This window comes from Gigantopelta aegis, chromosome 9 (assembly GCF_016097555.1).
Source record: "Gigantopelta aegis isolate Gae_Host chromosome 9, Gae_host_genome, whole genome shotgun sequence".
In the NCBI taxonomy this organism is placed as follows: Eukaryota; Metazoa; Mollusca; class Gastropoda; order Neomphalida; family Peltospiridae; genus Gigantopelta; species Gigantopelta aegis.
Window position 1 is genome coordinate 41,958,207 of NC_054707.1, and position 16,198 is coordinate 41,974,404.

Consider the following 16,198-nt stretch of genomic DNA (forward strand, 5'->3'; position numbering starts at 1 on the left):
TCTCCTTCCTTTATCTTTTCAGGTAACTTTTATCACAAATTATATTCGTAAATTTTGCAAACTTCTTTAATATATTTATTTTCTTACTGCTGTGGTTTAAATGTACTCGGACAGCCTGTCTTCAAGTATTAAGTTATTCCACCTTCCAGTTTCAACAGGTAAATAGTGACTTGACGTTCTAAATTTTATAATTAATCTTCACAACCTTTCTGGGATTATATTTAGATATTTTTCGAAAATAAGTTGTTCTTATAAGTTGATAGGTTATAGGTTTTAGGTTTTACCTCTTGATGACATTGATATGCTATAGTCCCATATTTGTAAATATTGATCATATTGCCTAATTTTAATTTGTTGTAAGAGTCAAGTTAACTATAAGAAAATATATGCTATTCATACATCCTCATTCCTAATTTCTCCAAAATATGTTTAATACTAGTGAGCCAATTATAATTATTTTTTATTTGTAAAACGATCGGTCAATATAAATCTGTATAGAGGAAATGATAATTTTGATTGCAACCTTGGAATAACCACTACAATATCAAGACCGGTGGGTTCAGTTAAAAGAAGAAGAAGGAATGTTTTATTTAATGATGCACTCAACACATTTTATTTACGGTTTTATAGCGTCAGACATATGGTTAAGGACCACACAGATATTGAGAGAGGAAACCCGCTGTCGCCACTTAATGGGCTACTCTTTTTCGATTAGCAGCAAGGGGTCTTTCATATGCACCATCCCACAGCCAGGGTAGTACATACCACGGCCTTTGAAATACCAGTCGTGGTGCACTGGCTGAAACTAGAAATAGCCCAATGGGCCCACCGATAGGGACCGATCGCGCATCGAGCGAGCGCTTTACCACTGGGCTACGTCCCACCTCAATGTTCAGTTAAAGTTTGTTTTGTTTAATGACGCCACTAAAACACATTGACGTATAAATCTTCGGCTATTAGATGTCAAACATTTGCTAATTATAACGTGTAGTCTTAGAGAAAACCTGTTCCAGTTCTGTTTTTCCATTAGCAACAAGGGCTCTTTGTTATTCACTTTACACACATAGGACAGTTCATACCACGGCCTTTGAAATACCAGTCGTGTGGTATTGGTTGCGACAGAAAGAAACCTAATAAGAGAATGGGTCCACCTAGGTGATTCGATCCTACGACCAACAAACCTCAGGCAAACGTTCTTCCTTCTGTACTAGAACCTGCCCGGTGAAGTATAGAATAGATTAGAATTGATGTTTAATGACACCCCAGCACCCGGTGAATTGCTAACATCTTTAATGTGTCCAAACGTGTACACATGGAAACAATGAAACGGCAGGTTCGTTTAAAGAGACCTAAACACATTTTAAATTGAAGCTGTTAAGTGTATATGTAATTTTGAAATAGCGATACAAAAAACTTGCTACCTTTATTGGCGTCTTGATCCCGTGACACGGGAACAACCGGCCATTAGTTGTTGATTAAAACCCTTTGTATCTGGCAGACGGGATGGATAACTGAAGCAATAAAATCGTTGTGCCAGATATACTTCGAGATAGGCAACCTCTTCTTTCTAGATTTCTACACACCGTCTCATAGGTTAATGATGCAAAACTAGTAAATAACAAACATAAAATTATCTTTGTCCTCCATGAATCAATCACTGTGCATATTAATACACTCACACAATAGCCATTGTACTCATTTTGATGTGATATTACATACAACCGAGTGATTATAAACATTCTGTCACACTCCGTTGGTAATAACATCATTGGCTATTTTTTGATAGCACATACTGTTGATACATATATAGACCGGCTTCAGAATGAGCTAAGTATCTCCGGGAAAGGACACTATGTAGACCTGTTGTTGTCTTTTTGTATTACTCATTATATATGTTAACAAAAAAGCTTTGGTAAACGGACTTCTGGTGGTAAACCTTTATTACCCCGAGATCACTGGCATTGTCAAGGTTGGAGTGCCTTGAATCATTGTCTTACAATAAACAACAATAATAAAATTATAACATGATTATGTGTACCTGTATAACGGTAAGGTAAATGTGTTATATTTCATATTATGCATATAAACAATATGTGATATGTACTGGAGTTATATTCATTACATTTGTTGTCATATACTGCACAAATGTATTCATATATATATATATATATATATATATATATATATATATATATATATATATATATATATATATATATATATATATATGTGTGTATACATATATATATATATATATATACATATATACATGCCAATACAGATTTTGTATTTGTGGGGGTGCCCAGCCATTTTGGCATTAGGGCCAATGCAAAGGCAGAGTTTGCTGCTAAGTCTACTTTGAATTTGCATCGTATCAGTGTTGGTATCCACATATTAACCAATATATCTTTTCGACTTGGCAAAATGATTGGGACGGTGCGGTCAGAAACAAACTTCATTCTGTCAAGCCAGTCCTGGGAGAGTGACATTCATCTTACAGGCGGTGCAGGAAGGATGAAAAATAGTCATGTTCCGTGCCTGTATCGGCCATACATATTTGAAGAATTCATTTATTTTAAAGGACCCTATTACGATTTGTCACCCGGGTGTACGTGTATATATGTAAGTCAAACGTTGCCAAGCCATGGGGCCTTAGAACCGCGTGGTTGTTGGACCTGTACGAATATGGTCGACTAACGATCGTTTTATTTTTTATGGAACGTAGTTGGTCTGATTGGTAGCGTTCCGGCCCAACAATTGCGGGCGATTGGGTGCCACAGGTTCGGGTCTCGATAACGGCATGAGGAAATTTGTGAAGCCAATAAAGAATTTTAATATCCCCTGTGCCAGTGCTTCATTGAATATATGTATGTTTAAGTCAAAACCCGACATATATACAATAGAGATATTCAAAATATAAAAACACACACACACACACACACACACACACACACACATACATAAAATGGCATGTTAATGGCTGAAAGGTATTGGGTTCAAACCCAACCAGAGACTATGTGGGTGTTTTAATTACCAGTACCATCTAAATAGGTTAGTGGGTAGATCACCATGTCTTTGTCTGAGAGGTACTAGGTTCAAACCCAACCAAAGGTTATGTGGGTGTTTTAATTGCCAGTGTCATCTAAATAGCTTAGTGGGTAGATCATCATGTTCATGGTTTCATATGCATCGCTAAGGCCGTTATATGTCTTAAAGGTTTTTGGCGAAGTTGACTAGGAGCCCGATTTAAACCTCTGAGAGACAACTAGTGCGATATTACTTCAAATTGGCAATTTCCATCTCTCCGAGGATCCATTTATATTTGGATTGACTTGCATATACATGCACTGATATTAACATAACCGGCTTGCGTATGTAAATAATTGTGAAGTGCGTGCGTGCGTGTGTGCGTGTGTGTGTGAAAATACCAGTACCCTGTATTGTGTCATATTGCTTGTATAAATTTCAATTATGTACACAAGCCATGTTTACCCTTAGCATGGATTGTTGTTTTCATGTAATTAAGGGACTGGGGGGGGGGGGGGGGGGGGGGGGGGGGGGGAGACAATAAAATAAAAAATTGGATTGACTTGTCACTGAACACATCAAACTCTTTTAAACGATCTTCATATTTTATCTTCATTATAATATATTCATGAGTTTTAAAAAACGTAATCACATCAACAAAAATTAACATGGACCTTTCCCATACGCCATGTAATGGTACCAAAGTGCGTTTGATCTCTTCTGATCTCTAAGTATTGTTACATATAAAGCCTTTGATTATGATTTTCAAACAAATATTAAACGTGTTATGTGTACCGAAGTATTTGAAGACGCTGACTTCAATTTAATCATCAGACTCCAAGTATGACACAACAATGGCCAAGTTGTTTCTTATTTTCGTTACTTTTTTTTACAATAAATAAATACATAGGTTTTTGACACATGTGTTAACACAAATCAATCTTTAAATCACCTATCCCCAACAATATAAGCACAGGCCCGTAGCAAGGAATTTGCGTGTGTGTGGGAGGGGGTGGGGTCATAGGAGGGAGATACGGAAAATGTTGAACATTGACTGCATTAAAACGCGATTTTCTGGCATCTGGACGTTAATACTTTTTTAACAGTGATTTTTGACTAGTTTATGTCTTGTTATATTGATATTGGTGGGCAGTTTTATAGTCTTACCTCCTCTTGAAACACAATAAAGTTGGGATTATTATGAAGCTTGGGCCAGTTCACCCGCCAAAGTGCATGCATACATACATACATACATACATACATACATACAAATGTATACATACACACATACATACATATATTATGGAGGTGCACGTGCGTGAACATGCTGCGTTTGAAGTTACATAAAAAGCGGCACATGATTGACGTTGACTTCTTCAAAGTGAATGGCGTTGCTTTGATTGTAATACAACATCTGTGTATTTTTAAAGAAAGAAGATCATTGCGGCGCACTTCTCTATATAATAACCAATGGTTTCAGCAACTTTTTCAAAAGAACGGGTACCTTCAGAAGAGAAGACTTCGGAAATTTTCGCAGTAACACGTTAGTATTCCTTTTTCATAATGTTTTATTTGTTTGTCTGGTAGATTTGATTGCTTAATTAATTTTCCACCTTTAATACATTTTATAAATACTGAAATCAAAAACATGTTTAAGCTAAAGGTCAACTGATCAGATGACTTTTGAAGATGCCAGCCATTATCCATTAATTTGTCTTTAGGGATCCCAGCCGCCTGAACAGCTTGAAGAATATATTTATTACATATTATGCATGCACATTTAAATACTGGGCACAAGTTATTCAAACAACCTCGACGTCTCTTAGTTACAAATGATACAGTATTGGCGACTTCAGTTGTTTCTAAAATATAACCATTAACAACATGAAGTAGTAAAACACAAATAAAAATAAACTTTAAAAAGAAAAGTAAAGATTAGAAAAGTAAACGTTCTTTATTTGCTTTGTTTTAAAACACATCATTGGAAGAGGTGGGGTCGTAGCCCAGTGGTAAAGCGCTCGCTTGATGGGATATTTCTCTTTCTACTTTGTGCTCCAAAAGAACTGGTGTACCAAAATACTGTGCTAACCCCCTCCCCAACCCCCAGTCAATCAAATACACTAAAAATAATGACAGAACAATTGCTTTCTGATAATTTTTTTGAAATATCAAACCGTGGTATATATTATCCTGTCTGTGGGATGGTGCATGTTTTTAAAAGAATCTGATAATTGTATATTTTTAATATTTATTTATTCTATTGTATAGCTAAAGTTATATATGTGATAATTGTATATATGTATTGTTTATGTATTATATTGTAAAGTCTATAATATAGTAAATCGGGCTTTTACAACTGACTTATTTTTAAATAATTGTTTACTTTTTTACCACAGAATGACACCCAATAGCCGATTTTATTTTTTGTGCTGGGGTGTCGTTAAACAAATAATTATAATGTAACCTAATCGAAAAGAGCAACCCATGGGGTGGTTTTCTCTTCAATTATGTGCGTTGTCCTTCACCATAACATGTCCAACGCCATATACACTGAAAATTAAAATGTGTTGAGTGTCGTTAAATAATAAAATATTTATATTTCATTTCTTTTTCTCTGATATTGTTCTCTCTCACTCTCTCTTCTCTTTCTCTCCACGTTTTTCATTTTCTCTCCAACCCTTCCTCCACCTGCCCTCCTATCCCTCTCCCTCCCCAACATCCCCCCCTCCCTCCCCCCCTCTCTCTCTCTCTCTCTCTCTCTCTCTCTCTCTCTCTCTCTCTCTCTCTCTCTCTCTCTCTCTCTCTCTCTCTCTCTCTCTCTGTCTCTGTCTCTGTGTTGATATCCGTGGATGTTTTGCAGTTTATGATTTCGTTTCCTCTTTTTGCAAAAAAGTATATAAAATACGATTATTCTCAGTTTAAGTATTCTTTTTTTCTATCCAGGGACAAAATAATTTATATATGGTTCGGATCGAGCAAATTCCAGAGCAGGTCAGGAAGTGTCGACCTTATCCATTCTTACACAGCTTCAAAAAGGAGCAGTACGATACTATTTTTCAGCTTGTACAAAGCACATTTAAAATCGTAAAGAAAAAGCTCACAAGGGTGCAAGTCAACGCTAAGAGACAGTATTTTAGAAATAAATTAAATTTCTCTGTTGTTGATGGCAAACTATGTTTCAGAGAGAAACAAGTTGTAGTGAGACATGAGATGTCCACCTTAGTAAAAACAAAATTTCGAAAAAATTACGGATGCGGCTCAAGAACAATCTGGCACCAGCTTCGTGATGGCTTTGCCAACGTGTCATATAGGAACGCACCCACCTACCTCACAACTTTGTAGTTTAATTTTTAAAAACCTGCAGTAGTGAAACACGGCAACTTTTGGGTGTGATTAATACAGTAATAAATACATCCGAATTTAAAACATTGTTTAGTGCTCCGATAGGTGGAATGAAATTTCATTTAGAGCGACAATCTAGAGAATATTGAATAGGAGGTGCTACACGAATTGTGCATATACTCCCAGTGGCTTAATACGCTGCGTCTAATACTTCTACTACAAATTTCTAACATTATTGCCAATGTTATTTGATTTGGTGCAGTGAAACTTTAACAATACCACTGGAGGCGATTAATTAATTATCGGATATCAGTTGTCACACATTTGGTAATTTGGACATAGTCTTGAAAGGAAACCCTCTACAATTTTCCACTGGCAGCAAGAGGTCTTTTCCATAGACAGGATATCACATACCACAGTATTCGGTAGATCAGACACTGGCACCGTATGGGATGGAAGAGCGGGACGTAGCTCAATCGGTAGTGTGTCCGCCTGTGAAGCGGTCGGTCATTGGATCGATCCTGCTCAGTGGATCCATTTGCAGTTTGGGCTATTTTCCGTTCTAACCAGTGGTCCATAACTGGTCCATCAAAGGCTGTGGTATGTGCTGTCCTGTATGGGAAAGTGCTGCTGATCGGAAAGAGTAGCCTATGTGGCGGCGGCGGGTTTCCTCTATGGAATTGTGTCAGAATTACCATATGTTTGACGTCCAATAACCGATGATAAGATAAAAATCAATGTGTTCTAGTGGCGTCGTTAAATAAAATAAACTTTACTTTTGTATGGGACGTGGAACTACCCACTGGGTCCGCCAAGATGGATCGATCCTACCCGACACAATATAAATGTAATTAAATACATTGTTGAATGCGTAAAATAGAACATTATTCTTTCTTTTTTATTCAAAAATGTAGCATAACCATGATTTGAACAAATGGACTTTGATATTAAAGGTCTACAAAAATAAGGTACACACGCTCTCTTGAGTGACAAAACGTGCAGTGATGCCTGACAAATCGTGACGTAACGTAACATGTAATTCTTTACTCAACACACTTTTGTTAAGAACTGGGGTATTTTTTTCAAATTTAACTATTTTACTTGATAACAGAAAAATAATCCAAAAGTCTCTGATGAGCAGAAAATGAATTCTACAGTTGTGACATGCCAAACGATTTAAGTACAATTAGAGTTTTAAGACTCTTAAACTGAGCTTTCATTCCATTTATAATTTCAACACAAACCGATAACTTTGCGAAAACATGGATTTGCTTTTCTAAGTTGGAATTATCTCCCTTAGTTCTACATTTAATATTGTATTCTCGACTTGCATGGTGGTTAAAAACTTAACACATATCTTAAACGCATCTTGAATAAAACTGGATGCCATGGTATATACTTGCGTTCACATATTAAGTTGTTAAAAATGAGAGAAATATCAATAAGCTGAAAGAAATACGCACAGTTGGTTAGACAGACTACATTCTTGGCATATACACATTTGATACGGCTTTTTGGCCATAGCAATGTTTCTCTACTCCCGAGTTGGAATAAAAATTACCAAGTACTTTTTCACGTAGTTTTGCAAAGATTATTTTTATCAGAGTCTGGATCCTTTCTGTATCCAGTGTTGTTGTATAAGCTGTATGCATGCAACCATCCATCCGAGGCAGGACGTAGCCTGGTGGTAAATAGCTCGCCTAAGGCGCGGTCTGTCTGGGATCGATCCCCGTCCGTGAACCCATATATCGTTCCACTCGGTGCGCCATGAGTGGTATATCAAAACCCGTGGTATGTGCTATCCAGTCTGTGGGGTGGTGCACACAAAAAATCCCTTGCGACTAATGGAAACATGTAGCGGGTTTCTTCTCTACATATCTAGCCGGTGATTAATAAATAAATGTGTTCTAGTGGTGTCGTTAAACAAAACACACTTTAAATCATCCATCGACCCATCCATACGTACGTACCTACATACCAACGCACTCACCTACCTGCCTACATCCATTCCTACATCCATCCATCCATCCATATATACACAGATAGTAGATACATGCACACATTCATGAATCACTGGTTGGAATAAGAAAACTCAGTAGGTTCACCAAGGGGATCGACCCTTCATTGCAGTTCATTTCAAACGAACGGATTACAACCGAGCGAAAACCCCACTCGTTCGGGCACGCACCGTTTCAAAATGTCCACATGCCTTTAAATGATGTAACCAGAGCCCTACGACTGGTATATCAAAGGATTGTGTATGCGCCGTCCTTTCTGTGGGAAAGTGCATATAAAAGACCCTGTGCTGCTAATGGAAAAAGATGTGACAGGTTTCGTGTCAGAATTACTCATTGTTTGACATCCAGTAGCCGATGATTAATTAATGTGCTCTAGAGGTGTCGTTAAAAAAAATCAAATTTGAACGATTTAAGCAAATGTGAAGCATATCACATATCTTGGCCGAAGACATCTTGAGCAATTGGGACATTTTCGGCTATAACATGTCGCTAAACAAAACAGACTTTAAACCATCCATCTACCCATCCATACGTACGTACCTACATACCAACGCACCCACCCTACCTGCCTACATCCATTCCTACATCCATCCATCCATCCATCCATATATACACAGATAGTAGATACATGCCCCCCCCCCATGAATCACTGGTTGGAATAAGAAAACTCAGTAGGTTCACCAAGGGGATCGACCCTTCATTGCAGTTCATTTCAAAACGAACGGATTACAACCGAGCCCCCCCCCCACTCGTTCGGGCACGCACTGTTTCAAAATGTCCACATGCCTTTAAATGATGTAACCAGAGCCCTACGACTGGTATATCAAAGGATTGTGTATGCGCCGTCCTTTCTGTGGGAAAGTGCATATAAAAGACCCTGTGCTGCTACCGGAAAAAGATGTGACAGGTTTTCGTATCAGAATTGTTTGACATCCCCCCCCGATGATTATTTAATGTGCTCTAGAGGTGTCGTTAAAAAAAATCAAATTTGAACGATTTAAGCAAATGTGAAGCATATCACATATCTTGGACCAAAGACATCTTGAGCAATTGAGCCCCCCATTTTCGGCTATAACCCCCCCTCCACCCACCCCCCTCCATAGGTATGTCAGACTGTATATGTCATTTACATAAGCTAGCACAGTGAACCTAAACTGAATAAAATCGCCTCTTAGACAGGAACGTGAACTGGATCATTTGCCCTAAATGCCGATTGCAATGACGTTTGTTGACCAAGCTTGGCGCGGACAGGTTTGTTTAAAGCCGCTGGCGCTAGTTTCTGAGGTAAGTGCCTTTTTGTTTCTCATCAAATTAATTGAGAGTTACTACAAACATAAGAATGACCCAAACCATAGTCCGTTTTCCAAAGTTGATAAAAAAAAGGTAAGTACAATAGCGGTAATACAACATTAATAATGGAACAATATTATATTACGTACAACACACAATGGTACATGGCTTTAAGGTTGCAAGAGTTGTGTCCATACAAACGTAGTCCCATTAACAAAGGAAACAATGTTTGGTCTGAATGTATCTTTATTTCCGATCATATATCATCATTAGATACAGACAGGTTTTTTGCACAATTGGATATTTAAATATTTTTTTAATTATATAATCACATTATCTTTGACAAATAACTGCAAATATGTGCACGGTATTTCAATCAAAAAAGATTTCCAAACTGGTGGTCTTTCATTTATCGAATTCACCGTTGACCGTGTTGTAGTCTTTGGGTGTTTGTTTTTTTATGAGCTTTTTTTTGTTGATTGTTTTGTTGTTGTGGCAATCAAAATGTAAAAACAAAGTTATTGAAGAATGAAGTAGACAATGATTTGCTTTTTCAAAAATGTCAAGTTACTTGTTATTTAGCATAATTAAATAATCGATGTTGTCTGAAAATGCCCGCTAAATAGTTTGATTCCTGAAAAAAACGTCAAATACAGGAAAAAAACCTTAGAAACATTTCTTAATTATGATATCAGATTGGGTGTTTCAAAAGATTTGATAATTATCCAATGTGCATTTTTATACACTGCAAACATTTATTATATACTCAGCACAGCATACTGACAAAATATTCTGTCGATAGAACACAGTTTAACACACACAATGATTAGTTATGCTTGGAAAATATAAAACAATAAAACAAAATCAATGGAAAAAAACCTTAAAATTCATTTAGAGGAGATGGAAGCAATCTGTGCTTTCTATATTTTAATTTGGATGTAAGACCTAGAAACTGAGACAAAGTTCTCGAAATTAAACTTCTCTTTAGTCTTATTGCCATACCGAAGATCAACATGGATACAGACTTATGATTTACTCGTAAATTATGACTACTGAAAATGAGTATCCTGAATTATTTAAAATATTTGTAATAATAATATACAATAATAAGATGGGAGATAATTACATTTCACTAAAAACTAGTCTCAGACTACTATTTAGGAATTTGCGCGATAAAACCTTTGTGGATTTGCAGCAGTTGCATACGGCAAAAACATACATAATTGTTACTAATAACTGTGTTTTAATCAAAGTCTTCCAGTCAAGTTATCATACTATTTTAACAGTAATGGGCAGCATACATGTTCAAATCCGATGAGAGTGTGTGGTGTCATGAACAAATAAATGTCGGACTCAGAATTCCTACTAATGGAAATACACGTTTACAGAGTGTGAACTCTATTTATAAACAAATTTATCCTGCAAACTATTTCTCTTTAGTGATCTATTTTAACACCACGTAAATCGTTCGTTATAATGTTTGCATTACTTTAATCATAAACAGTGGATCGTTGTTTTCTTATATATTGTTTATAGAAATGTTCAGCAGAGTTTATATAATGTCTGGTTAGTGAAGAACAAAATAACACTGAATGAGTGACAGCGTGTGGTGTCACTGGTTATCACTGTTGAATCATTCCTGAGAGAACACATGCAGCAGCGACCCAGACACTGAGCAGCACCACGGTTCCTGAAATACAAAGAGAAACATTAATTCATGTGAGGCAGAAAGTTGGAGTGAAAGGGCCATGTATTCGAAACCAACACCAACTTAATTATTTGAGAGCAAATTGTGAATTTGGTGACAGCTTTGTGAAGTGAACTGCACTTAATTATCTGAAGCCTATCTGAATCTGCTGAAACTATATGTTGCGAGTGTACATAAATATATCGGGTGGCCGCTCAAAGCGATAAACTTACCGAATATGGAACTGCATAATATGGTATAAGTCCTGCGACTGATATTTCACACCCATTACTACATGGACATTTTGCACCTTCGGTGAAGTATTTTGGCCAATATAGTCCAGTAAAAATGTGACTGAACGTAGAACAAATTGCAACATATTTTACTTATATTGTTTCGATGACCCCAGTGAATATTATATCCAAAATTTACCAACATCTGACACGGCAAAGGTGCTAATTAGCATACATCGAATATGGCCACCAACACAAACGTTGAAGCCGTACATCTCCTAAATGGTTGATTTTAGACCCCATAAATCTATTATGAGTAGATAGAAATATGATACCAAAGAAACAAAATATTATCTTGTTAAAAATATAGTGTGATGCAACTATGACGTCATGACGTAAATATGACATCATATGGCGTCATCAGGACACAAAATGGCTCATATTTAAGATAAAAACGAATAGTTTCCAGCAGATACGATACTATACTCATAAATGTACCCACATATTTACCAATAATGCTTAATCCTTAACGGTATAATATGACAAACGATAGATATGATCATAACATGTACTGTCAGGTTCAGACATATTGTCTTGGAGGAAAACAAATGTCCACAATAATGCCACCAATTTCACATATTTCCTGATGTGCTGAAACAATCAGAAAATGTATGTTATATTTCATCAACAAAGCAATTAAAATCATAATTAAACAACTGGTTCCAAGTCATCGAAATTTCTAGCATTTACCAACACCATTTTGGCTACTGACATATTTTGAATCACCACACAAGAACCTTCAGATACATGCCTCTGCGACTGACCTTGTTCAATCGCATCTCATATCTACAGCTTGTGAGGAGTTCATTGTTTTGTGTTCAAACGTTTATTATATTTCTGTAACACTCATCTCCAGTTTCTGGCTTCAGATCATCCTCTCATCCCACCCGATAGTATAGCTGATAATTGTAACACCTGGCGGCTTCACAAAAACCTTGCACCTTGGGCATATTGCACTTTTCACATTACAAATAATATTGAGGCTGTATGGCAAGTACAAATTTCCTGTATATAAAATGTAGATGAGAAATGTGCTCACCACATTAACCCTAAACAAAATAATATTATTGTCCCAAACCAGAAACAAGTACTAGCTGTCAATGTCTTCAATATAAACATTAAAAACGTGTTCTTGGCTTCGCATGGCAACAATGTATGTTAGTGTCATCACCAATGGCATGTGTAATTTCAGTGACATGTCAACTCTAGTCTTCACTAACAGAAAATTAGTGCCTTGATCTGTATTAACCTTTACATACCATTTGCCACCACGAAGCACTGTCAGGTGCTTTGTTTATAGGTTGACAGCCACTTTGAAATTTGCACAAAACAGAACTCCGTGGATATATTTACATACATATAATGATGGCATGTACCCTTCATGTACTGTGAAACAGTGATAATATCATGTGTTTGCGAAAGATGAGCATATCCTCCCACAACTGTGACACCCAACATACGAACACCCTTCAGTTGTATCATTTATTGTTATTATCTTAATGATGAAAAATATGTACAATACCTTTACCAAAACAAAATAAAAAGGTTTGTACAAAATCAAATAGTACAGCTATACCATCAGACATCAGTTTAGCCAGTGATGAATTACCATGTCTATCATAAATCGGTTGGAAATAATAAATGGGTCTGTGGACGTCATAACCTTGATTAAACAACTTTCCTGCTAAATGTATATGGCGTTCTTTGAAATTGGAAAAAAATATGCATGCCCAAAAACATAAAACATAAGAATGAATATTGCTTAACACAAAGGGTAAACTCACTACTGGAACGCTGAACACATCCCTTTCATCAACTATCTTAGTTTGAAGGCTATTGTCAGTTTGAATCTCTGTATTACAATGACCATACCAATATAAACATTGGAAAGTTAAATTAAAACATAGCAAGTATAAATACCACAATTAACAATTTTGTATAAAATTCAGTATATCTCTTTAGTTTGCTAGAGATGATGGCACCCAGACCAAATGTTTTATTTAACGACGCACTCAACACATTTTATTTACGGTTATATGGCGTCATACATATGGTTAAGGACCACACAGATTTTGAGAGGAAACCCGCTGTCGCCACTTCATGGGCTACTCTTTCCGATTAGCAGCAAGGGATCTTTTATTTGCGCTTCCCACAGGCAAGATAGCACAAACCATGGCCTCTGTTGAACCAGTTATGGATCACTGGTCGGTGCAAGCGGTTTACACCTACCCAGTGAGCCTTGCGGAGCACTCACTCAGGGTTTGGAGTCGGTATCTGGATTACAAATTCCATGCCTCGACTGGGAACCGAACCCAGTACCTACCAGCCTGTTGACCGATGTCCTAACCACGACGCCACCGAGGCCGGTAGGGAAAGGACGATGTCATGAAGCCAGAAATATTGGCATAGCTGTTCAGACGGGCTAAATCTGAACCTAATCCAAAGGATCTCCTCACAAGAAACAATCTGAAGTTTAGAAAGTATCAATGTTTATTACAGTTGAGAACTGAAGCGATTAATAACAGTAAACACAAGATAAACCACTGACAAAAACATTTTGAGGTAGAAAAAAACTAAATATACATGGATATAGCAACAATGATTCACCTACCACTGCTACACGCTTCTGTCACTATGGGAGTGATGGTTTCACTCAGGTACGTTCCCTTCACAGTTGTTCCATCACAAGCAGTATCTGCGGTAGACGCGATGGCTGCCAAGCAGGTTGTAGCGTTGTTGGCTGCCCTGTAAATTAACCATTATGTAAATTAACTTCAAAGAAACTGTCATGAGTTTACTGCCTTGCTAAGATGTCTTCGACTTTCAGAGCCTTTGTAGCAACTGGTTCAACAAAGGCCATGATTTGTGCTATCCTGCCTATAAGATCCCTTGCTGCCTGTCGTTAAAGAGTAGCGACAGCGGGTTTCCTCTAAAAAACAGTGTCAGAATGACCATATGTTTGACGTCCAATAGCTGACGATAAGATAAAAAATCAATGTGCTCTAGTGGCGTCGTTAAATAAAACAAACTTCTTTTTTTTACAAATATACTAAAGACATGAATGGTCTTGAAAACACCGATATTCTAAACACCAAATGTATTTAAAATTTATCTTTTATCGCCAAACGAGCCCTATAAGTAAAAAACATGTTATAGTGGCGCCAAACTCAGAAGTGTCTAAAATTTACTTTTTTATAAGGAGAATTTTCAAATTGCTGGAATGACATTGTAAACTGATCAGCTAATAACAAGGAACGCTTCCAACCCTGAGAAGTGCGAACAACAGATAATTCATGTTACAGGATTTGTGAGATGGTAAAATTAGAATATTATTACGTTACTTTACCTCGAAACTAAACGAATAAATTCTGCGTAACAATGCATGTAATAAAAATACTGAAAATAAAAAAAAACTATGTTTATCACAGAAGTGGATAAAATTTTAGGGTTTTACAAGATAAACAAATTAATTAAAAAAAACATAGTTACAAATACATTGGAACCCGGATATTGCTGTACAATATGACTATTTACACATCAAAAAGCTATCTGAAAGAGGAATTTGAAAATCCGATTGATAAAAACGTGTTACTTACATCAATCTTCGCTGTGTTCCGCCAGAATACATTACTATAACTAGTAATAGGTTTGTACGGCTTACGTCACATGTATATTTGATGATGCATAAGTTGGTATTAAAATTGCATTGTTTCACAAGTGTCAATTCTTGGAAAATAATATGTGACGTCACAGGTATGGATTATTGTATTTTAATTTGGCAACTGCTGCTTTTAATGGCACTGCCAGCAAAACCATATCAGTGTAAGGTTAAATTAGTTTTGCCTTCTGCATTAATAAAACATATAAAATTATGTACGGCTTAGACTTTGCCATGAAATGTAGGATATTAAATATGTATGCATCCTGGGTTTTTTTTTTTTTTTTTTTTTTTTTTTTGAGGATGTACACAATGAAGTTAACAGTTTACTATTACAGAGGTCTAACATATCGCATACTCTCCCTATGGTTCCAATGCCCTTTAACCGTATCATCTTTGTATGTGAAGATCGAATTAGTTTGTACTTAACGTTACACCTAGGTTTCTTCTGATGACTACGTGTCAGAATTAGCAAATGTGTGACATCCAACAGGAGATGATTAATAAATCAATGTGTTCTAGTAGTATCGTTAAACAAAACAAACTTTAAATGTCATGTTGTAAATTGTAAATTTTTTCGACAACCAAACGTTCGCCACGTACTATATCCAAAATATACTGCTCACAAAAAGTAGAGGATATTGAAATATTTTTAACATTAACACGTTATGATACTTAAAATATTTAATTACACATTTTACGCAGTGTAGCCAAGTCATTATCAATCACGAACATGTGATGTGCTATCTCAATTCGCCAACTGTGTTTATTTCCTTAGGACTCGAATGCCAAAGGAGGTAGTAATGTATTTACAAAGGTATCTCTGTTTGCACTTAAACGGTTTAAAGCATGCTGCACGTGCACATTGTTAACATAAAAGGAT

The 16,198-nt window shown here is 36.5% G+C and overlaps 1 protein-coding gene and 1 long non-coding RNA gene across 4 annotated transcripts in view; both read right to left on the reverse strand.

Annotated features, from left to right (window-relative positions):
* Positions 1-16,198, reverse strand: part of LOC121381131 — a 217,930-nt gene that overhangs the window by 165,561 nt on the left and 36,171 nt on the right. The window lies entirely within an intron of this gene.
* LOC121381133 lies at positions 9,906-14,925 on the reverse strand. The gene is made up of 2 exons (XR_005959053.1): positions 14,269-14,925; positions 9,906-11,367 (listed from the first exon to the last, which is right to left on the reverse strand). It is a non-coding gene; the product is annotated as an uncharacterized LOC121381133 (long non-coding RNA).